The sequence below is a fragment of the Neovison vison genome, chromosome 6, assembly GCF_020171115.1.
Source record: "Neovison vison isolate M4711 chromosome 6, ASM_NN_V1, whole genome shotgun sequence".
Taxonomy (NCBI): domain Eukaryota; kingdom Metazoa; phylum Chordata; class Mammalia; order Carnivora; family Mustelidae; genus Neogale; species Neogale vison.
Window position 1 is genome coordinate 210,945,651 of NC_058096.1, and position 9,767 is coordinate 210,955,417.

General features: G+C 38.7%; 1 non-coding gene across 1 annotated transcript; it reads right to left on the reverse strand.

Moving 5' to 3' along the window:
• Window positions 1–4,711: 4,711 nt before the first annotated feature.
• On the reverse strand, window positions 4,712–4,818 carry LOC122910961. Its single transcript, XR_006385312.1, has one exon. It is a non-coding gene; the product is annotated as a U6 spliceosomal RNA (small nuclear RNA).
• Window positions 4,819–9,767: the final 4,949 nt, after the last annotated feature.

The window sequence follows — 9,767 nt, forward strand, 5'->3', positions numbered from 1 at the left end:
AGATTGCTCTAGGCAGTATAGACATTTTAACAATGTTTATTCTTCCGATCCAAGAGCATGGAATGGTCTTCCATCTTTTTGTGTCTTCTTCAATTTCTTTCATGAGTGTTCTATAGTTCCTCAAGTATAGATCCTTTACCTCTTTAGTTAGGTTTATTCCCAGGTATCTTATGGTTCTTGGTGCTATAGTAAATGGAATCGATTCTCTAATTTCCCTTTCTGTATTTTCCTTGTTAGTGTATAAGAAAGCCACTGATTTCTGCACATTGACTTTGTATCCTGCCACGCTGCTGAATTGCTGTATGAGTTCTAGTAGTTTGGGGGTGGATTCTTTTGGGTTTTCCATATAAAGAATCATGTCATCTGCGAAGAGAGAGAGTTTGACTTCTTCATTACCAATTTGGATACCTTTTATTTCTCTCTGTTGTCTGATTGCTGTTGCTAGGACTTCTAATACTATGTTGAACAAGAGTGGTGAAAGTGCGCATCCTTGTCTTGTTCCTGATATCAACGGGAAGGCTGCAAGCTTTTTCCCATTGAGGATGATATTTGCTGTGGGTCTTTCATAGATAGATGTGATGAGGTTCAGGAATGTTCCCTCTATCCCTATACTTTGAAGCGTTTTAATCAGGAACGGATGTTGGATTTTGTCAAATGCTTTTTCTGCATCAATTGAGAGGACCATGTGGTTCTTCTCTCTTCTCATATTAATTTGTTGTATCACATTGATTGATTTACGAATGTTGAACCATCCTTGTAGCCCAGGGATGAATCCCACCTGATCATGGTGGATCTCAATGTAGTTTTAATTTGAATCTCCCTAACGGCTAGTGATGATGAACATTTTTTCATGTGTCTTATAGCCATTTGTATGTCTTTTTTTTTATTTAAAAAAAATCAGTTTATAAAATATCATAAATGGTGTCTCCCACTTTTACAAAATATATATACAAAGAAAGATTCTGGAAGGATATAATCAAATTCTTATTTTTAGGTGTTACTGTTACAGATTTTTTCTTTTTTGTTTTTGTTTTTTTGTATTTTTTCAGATTTTTATTTCTTTTTTTTTCAAATTATTTATTTTCAGAAAAACATTATTCATTATTTTTTCACCACACCCAGTGCTCCATGCAAGCCGTGCCCTCTATAATACCCACCACCTGGTACCCCAACCTCCCACCCCCCCCGCCACTTCAAACCCCTCAGACTGTTTTTCAGAGTCCATAGTCTCTCATGGTTCACCTCCCCTTCCAATTTACCCAAATTCCCTACTCCTCTCTAACACCCCTTGTCCTCCATGATATTTGTTATGCTCCACAAATAAGTGAAACCATATGATAATTGACTCTCTCTGCTTGACTTATTTCACTCAGCATAATCTCTTCCAGTCCCGTCCATGTTGCTACAAAAGTTGGGTATTCATCCTTTCTGATGGAGGCATAATACTCCATAGTGTATATGGACCACATCTTCCTTATCCATTCATCCGTTGAAGGGCATCTTGGTTCTTTCCATAGTTTGGCGACTGTGGCCATTGCTGCTATAAACATTGGGGTACAGATGGCCCTTCTTTTCACGACATCTGTATCTTTGGGGTAAATACCCAGGAGTGCAATTGCAGGGTCATAGGGAAGCTCTATTTTTAATTTCTTGAGGAATCTCCACACTGTTCTCCAAAGAGGCTTCACCAACTTGCATTCCCACCAACAGTGTAAGAGGGTTCCCCTTTCTCCACATCCTCTCCAACACATGTTGTTTCCTGTTTTGTTAATTTTGGCCATTCTAACTTGTGTAAGGTGATATCTCAGTGTAGTTTTAATTTGAATCTCCCTGACGGCTAGTGATGATGAACATTTTTTCATGTGTCTGATAGACATTTGTATGTCTTCATTGGAGAAGTGTCTGTTCATATCTTCGGCCCATTTTTTGATATGCTTGTCTGTTTTGGGTGTGTTGAGTTTCAAGTGTTCAATATAGATCCTGGTTATCAACCTTTGTCTGTACTGTCATTTGAAAATATCTTCTCCCTTTCCTCTTTGTTGCCTCTTTGTTTCCTTGGCTGTTTCCTTTGCTGTGCAGAAGCTTTTGATTTTGATGAAGTCCCAAATGTTCATATTCGCTTTTGTTTCCTTTGCCTTTGGAGACATATCTTGAAAGAAGTTGCTGTGGCTGATATCAAAGAGATTACTGCCCATGTTCTCCTCTAGGATTCTGATGGATTCCTGTCTCACGTTGAGGTCTTTTATCCATTTTGAGTTGATCTTTGTGTACGGTGTAAGAAAATAGTCGAGTTTCATTCTTCTACATATAGCTGTCCAGTTTTCCCAGCACCATTTATTGAAGAGACTGTTATTTTGCCACTGTATATTTTTTCCTATTTTGTCGAAGATTATTTGACCATAGAGTTGAGGGTCCATATCGGAGCTGTCTACTCTGTTCCACTGGCCTATGTGTCTGTTTTTATGCCACTACCATGCTTTCTTGGTGATAACAGCTTTGTAGTAAAGCTAGAAATCAGGTAACGTGATGTCCCCAGTTTTATTTTTGTTTTTCAACATTTCCTTAGCGATTCGGGGTCTCTTCTGATTCCATAAAAATTTTAGGATTATATGCTCCAGCTCCTTGAAGAATACCAGTGGAATTTTGATCAGAATAGCATTAAAAGTATAGATTGCTCTAGGCAGTATAGACATTTTGACAATGTTTATTCTTCTGATCCAAGAGCATGGAATGGCCTTCCATCTTTTTGTGTCTTCTTTAATTTCTTTCATGAGTGTTCTGTAGTTCCTCGAGTACAGATCCTTTACCTCTTTGGTTAGGTTTATTCCCAGGTATCCTATGGTTCTTGGTGCTATAGTAAATGGAATCAATTCTCTAATTTCCCTTTCTGTATTTTCATTGTTAGTGTATAAGGAAGCCACTGATTTCTGCACATTGACTTTGTATCCTGCCACGTTGCTGAATTGCTGTATGAGTTCTAGTAGTTTGGGGGTGGAGTCTTTTGGGTTTTCCATATAAAGAATCATGTCATCTGCAAAGAGAGAGAGTTTGACTTCTTCCTTGCTAATTTGAATACCTTTTATTTCTCTTTGTTGTCTGATTGCTGTTGCTAGGACTTCTAATACTATGTTGAACAAGAGTGGTGAAAGTGGGCATCCTTGTCGTATTCCTGATCTCAAAGGGAAGGCTGCAAGTTTTCTTCCCATTGAGGATGATATTTGCTGTGGGTCTTTCATAGATAGTTTTGATGAAGTTCAGGAATGTTTCCTCTATCCCTATACTTTGAAGCATTTTAATCAGGAACAGATGCTGGATTTTGTCAAATGCTTTTTCTGCTTCAATTGAGAGGACCATGTGGTTCTTCTTTCGTCTCATATTAATTTTTTCTATCACATTGATTGATTTGTGAATGTTGAACCATCCTTGTAGCCCAGGGATGAATCCCACATGATCATGGTGGATAATCTTTTTAATGTGCTGTTGGATCCTGTTGGTTAGGATCTTGTTGAGAATCTTAGCATCCATATTCATCAGTGATATTGGTCTGAAATTATCCTTTTTCATAGGGTCTTTGCTTGGTTTGGGGATCATGGTAATGCTGGCTTCATAGAAAGAGTCTGGAAGTTTTCCTTCTGCTTCAATATTTTGAAACAGCTTCAGGACAATAGGTGTTATTTGGTAGATAACACCAAATAATTCCCTGGTAGAATTCCCCAGGGAATCCGTCAGGTCCTGGGCTCTTGTTTTTTGGGAGGTTTTTGATCACCGCTTCAATCTCGTTACTAGATATTGGTCTATTCAGGTTGGCGATTTCTTCCTGGTTCAATTTTGGGAGTTTATAGTTTTCCAGGATTGCATCCGTTTCATCTAGGTTGCTTAGCTTATTGGCATATAACTATTGATAATAACTTCTGATGATTGTTTCTACTTCCTTGGTGTTCATTGTGATCTCTCCCTTTTCATTCATAATTTTATGTATTTGAGCTTTGTCTCTTTTCTTTTGGATGAGTTTCACCAATGGTTTATTGATCTTATTGATTCCTTTAAAAACCAGCTTCTAGTTTCCTTGATACATTCTACTGTATCTCTGGTTTCTACCTCATACATTTCAGCTCTAATCTTGATTATTTCCCTTTTGATGTGTGGAATTGGTTTGATTTGTTGTTGATCCTCCAGTTCTTTAAGGTGTAGAGACAGCTGGTGTGTTCTGGATTATTCAATTTTTTTGAGGGAGGCTTGGATGGCTATGTATTTCCCCCTTAGGACCGCCTTTGCTCTATCCCATAGGTTTCAGATCGAAGTGTGTTCATTGTCATTGTTTTCCATGAATTGTTTCAGTTCTTTCTTGATCTCCTGGTTGATCCAAGTATTCTTTTTTTTTCCAATTTATTTATGTTCAGAAAAACATTATTCATTATTTTTTCACCACACCCAGTGCTCCATGCAAGACGTGCCCTCTATAATACCCACCACCTGGTACCCCAACCTCCCACCCCCCCGCCACTTCAAAGCATTCTTAAGCAAGGTGGTCTTTAGCTTCCAGGTGTTTGAGTTCCTTCTGAACTTTCCTTGTGATTGAGCTCCAGTTTCAAAGCATTGTGATCTGAGAATGTGCAGGGAGTAATCTCAGTCCTTTGGTATCAGTTGATTCCTGATTTGTGACCCAGTATGTGGTCTATTCTTGAGAAGGTTCCATGTGCACTTGAGAAGAAAAAATATGGACTGCTTCACGAATCTGCGTTTAATCCTTGTGCAGGGTCCATGCTAATCTTCTCTGTATCATTCCAATTTTAGTATATGTGCTGCCGAAGCAAGCACTGATGTCAATTGTATGTTAACAACATCAACAACAAACAATAATAGTAATGCCAAGGGTCAGTTCATCCATACTTCGGATCAGGCTGTGTCACAAGGGCAAATGAATTTTAAGTACCCACATGAAGTACAAAAAATATTAGCTGTATTTTGAGATATTCTTCTTCATCAGCTGGTATGGAAAATTCCTCCTGGCTTAAATGTGAGTGTGGTCTGATTCTGAGGCCTTTGAGGCAGTGACATGGGAAAGGAACTCACGATCAAAGTTAATGTTACCCATTGTTATTTGAAAACTTGGGCCCATATTTTGCGTACTTTTATTTTATGTTGATTCAATCATTCATCTTTTTCAGAGCTATCCTCTCCACTCTCCCTCCAGTTTCCTTTCAACATAAAGACAAAACAATGGGTGGTATCTCAGTGTGGTTTTGATTTGAATTTCCCTGATGGCTAATGATGATGAATCTTGTTTCACGTGTCTGTTAACCATTTGTATGTCTTCTTTGAAGAAGTGTCTGTTCATGCCTTCTGCCCATTTTTTGACATGATTATTTGTTTTTCGGATGTTGAGTTTGGGAAGCTCTTTAAAGATCATGGGTATCAACCCTTTGTCTGTAATGTGATTTGCAATGTCTTCTCCCATTCCATGGGTTGCCTCTTTATTTTGATGACAGTTTACTTTCCTGTGCAGAAGCTTTTTATCTTGATGAAGTCCCAAAAGTTGATTTTCGCTTTTGTTTCCTTTGCCTTTGAAGATTTGTCTTGAAAGAAGTTGCTGTGGCTCATGTCAAAGTGGTTACTGTCTGGTCTCCTCAGGGATTTATATGGATTCATATCTTACATTGAGGTATTACATCCATTTTGAATTATATTTGTGTATGCTGTAAAAGAATGGTCGAGTTCCATTCATCTATAAACATCTGTCCAATTTTCCCAGCACGATTTATGGAAGAGGCTTTTTTCCATTGGATTTTTTCCCAATTTTTCCATTTTTTTTCATCTTTGTCAAAGATAATTTGACCATAGAGCTGAGGGTCATCATTAGTCATCAGGGAAATTCAAATCAAAACCACATTGAGATACCACTTTACACCAGCGAAGCAAAAAATGTTGGAGAGGATGTGGAGAAAATGAAGTAAAAAATGTTGGAGAGGATGTGGAGAAAGGGGAACCCTCTTACAGTGTTGGTGAGAATGCAAGAAGGTGCAGCCACTTTGGAAAACAGTGTGAAGTTTCCTCCAAAAAATAAAAATGGACCTACCCTATGAACTCGCAATTGCGCTACTGGGTATTTACACCAAAGATACAGATGTAGTGAAAAGGAAGGCTATAGGAAAGAAGCAGCAATGTTCACAATGGCTAAACTGTAGAAAGAGTCAAGATGACCTTCAACAGATGAATGGATAGAGAAGATGTGGTCCATCCATACAATGGAATATTATTCAGCCATCAGAAAGATGGGACTGGAGGAGATTATGCTGAGTGAAATAAGTCAAGCAGAGAAAGTCAATTATAATATGGTTTCACATACTTATGGAACATAAGGAATAGCATGAAGGACATTAAGAGAAGGAAGGGAAAAATGAAGTGGGGTGAATCAAAGGAAGAACTGAACCATGAAAGACTGGACTCTGAGAAACAAACAGAGCATTTTAGGGGGAGATGGATGTAGAGACAGGTTGGTCTGATGATGGGAATTAAGGAGGGCACATATTGCATAGAACACTGTGTGTTATACATAAACAATGAATCTTGGAACCCTACATCAAAAACTAATGACATACTGTTTGGTGACTAACATAACATAATAAAAAATAATATTTTTTAAAAGGGAAAATACAATTTAGAGATTCACAGTTGATTCCAGACCCATGAGGAGACCAGCAGGGATCATAATTGCTTCCCAGAATATAATGCTACTGGATTGTAAAGGTATTACTGATGAGGAGAACAAAGGCAAGAGAAATGTAGCTAAAAGTCAATCTCCTTACAAATTACAGCCCTTGATGAATTCCTGAGACATGCAGAGGTTGACATTCCACAGGAATTCATGGCTGCCTTAGCATTAATGTTTTATTAGAGACTAAAAGGAAGCTTATCTTGACAATAACCAGACCTCTAAGGTCTTGTAAACCTCATGTTCAGTGTGCACAAATTCTTTAGAAACTTACATTATTTTTACCTCCTTCCTACATAAACTCAAATGTATATAACCAGTCATCCTCACAGTCCCATGCATCTCTTTAAGTCCATGGGTCCAGACCTTGCTATAATAAAAGCACATTTGTGCATCATAAAATGGCTCAAGAATTCTCTCTTAACCTTTGCAACTGGGGACCCACATCATAATGGCATCCCATTTGACAAGAACAGCCTGTTATACAGCAAGAGATGACTGACACAACAATCCAAGTGAACAGACATGAGGCAAAAAGAACATGTGCTGCTTTTTATTTGTGTCCCATTATCTGACAAATGAAGAGAGCAGCCATGATAATTCTGTTAGTTAAGATATTTCTGGTGACTATATGAACAAGTGACTATATTTGGGCTCCCTCCCATGTCACTAGCATATCCATTGAAGGATATGCACATTTGTGTGGAAGAACTGGTGACCCTGAACCACAGGACCCACAGGATGTCCAGCTGTCCTGTGCAGTGTCAGCTGGTAATGCAGGGGAAGATATTTCTGAGCAGGAAGTATTTACAAAATGAATGATGTTGATACTTTTCATTCTCCATCCCTTAGAATCTGTGGCAAATACTAGGAAAAGGGAGCCATTTCCTTTTCCAATAGAGAGAGTCATATTAGCATGTAGCAGTGGAAGTGTTAGTTAAAGTAGAAACAAGAAGATAATTCAGTGATAAAACATATAAGACACTAACCAACTCTTCACCCCAATGAATAAATAAACCCCCTCAGGTGTGGACATCAATCTTCCATTCTTCAATAAATGATGCATAGTATGAATTTGGTGTGAAAAAAATAAAAAAAGAAAGAAAAAAATGAAACATTTTGTATAGTAACAAAATGATGGTTTTGAAAATTTCTTTCCTCATATTTACAATCACCCTGACACTAAGAACATATCAGGTTCATCTATTTACTCAAATTTGTCTTTCGATGTAGACTTCACTGGGAGGATATGCTTGTTAATTAGTGCTTGCCAGGGACTATGGCAGGCTCCCTGGACATAAGCCAAATCACAGAGTCAAAGCAGGAGACTGATTAGGTAATACAGGAGCCTGTTTGTTGTGTAACTGCTTGATATCAAGCATCAGATTTCTGAGGCATCCATTTCAAAGACAACCATGGTGAATAAACATATTGTCAGGTGGGACACAACTACCAGAGAAGAACTCAGGTATCCCCAGCAATGAACTACCCCTTCAGGAAGCCCTGGGTAACCTCCACACTGACACATGAGTGACCCTGATTCTTCAGCACCCAATGTCTACCAATATAAAATTCTACAAAAGGGTAATCACACAAACACCTAACCACTCTGACCATAGACACTAATAAAGGCATATCTCTCAGGGGAGCTCATTCTCTCTCTCCCTCTCAATGTTTCTCTCTCCTTTGAGAACTCTCCAAAAGCCTTTGGTCATGCTTTGTGCCCTTCAGGACGTAAGAGGGAGGCTTCTCTGATGGGTGTTGCTGACGTGTGTCTTGCAATCACAGTAAGAACCCAGGGCTGGTGAAGCCATAGAAGAATATCTGGTCAGTGAAGCATCTGTGGATATGTCCACAAGCACAGGGGCACAGAGGAGTTCCCAGGATTTCCAGCCTGAGCACCCCTGTCAGTAGCCTGAGACATAATGGGAACAGTGCTACGGTACACATTATCAGGAAGAAGAGTTAAGTTAGTGATGTAAAAAGATGTACAGACTCAAGGTGAAAACTGGGATTTTGTATTTTCCTCCACAGTATAGTTATGTGAAGTGCTTCGTGGCCCTTCCAAATGACGAGTACAACTCATGATTATTATTTTAGAAATTATTATTTTTTTTCCAATTTATTTATTTTCAGAAAAACAGTATTCATTATTTTTTCACCACACCCAGTGCTCCATGCAAGCCGTGCCCTCTATAATACCCACCACCTGGTACCCCAACCTCCCACCCCCCCGCCACTTCAAACCCCTCAGACTGTTTTTCAGAGTCCATAGTCTCTCATGGTTCACCTCCCCTTCCAATTTACCCAAATTCCCTACTACTCTCTAACGCCCCTTGTCCTCCATGCTATTGGTTATGCTCCACAAATAAGTGAAACTATATGATAATTGACTCTCTCTTCTTGACTGATTTCACTCAGCATAATCTCTTCCAGTCCCGTCCATGTTGCTACAAAAGTTGGGTATTCATCCTTTCTGATGGAGGCATAATACTCCAAAGTGTATATGGACCACATCTTCCTTATCCATTCGTCCGTTGAAGGGCATCTTGGTTCTTACTATAGTTTGGCGACTGTGGCCATTGCTGCTATAAACATTGGGGTACAGATGGCCCTTCTTTTCACGACATCTGTGTCTTTGGGGTAAATACCCAGGAGTGCAATTGCAGGAATTATTATTATTTTAGAAAAGCTAGCGAAAATATACTTGACATGGTTCAAGACACCTGAAATGAAATAATTTTTAAGAAATCCAGCATGTCCAATACAAGATAATAAATTTCCAGGCTTTTGTGATCCATGGCTGTGGAAAACATTGGAATTCTTTGTAAAATGGAGAAAAAGGACACCAGCTCTATATTAGAAAGATAAGACCCTTAAAATGAGTACCTGACATCTATGAAGATAATTGAATACAAACAAATGAAAAATTCAGGAAATAAATGGTAGGAGCCAATTCTATTTCCAAAACTTTATCAAAGAATGAGAGTTATGGGCTCTGAGGCTGTGAATTCTGCAACCATGGGCATTTCTTCAGTCCCAGAATGATTGGCCC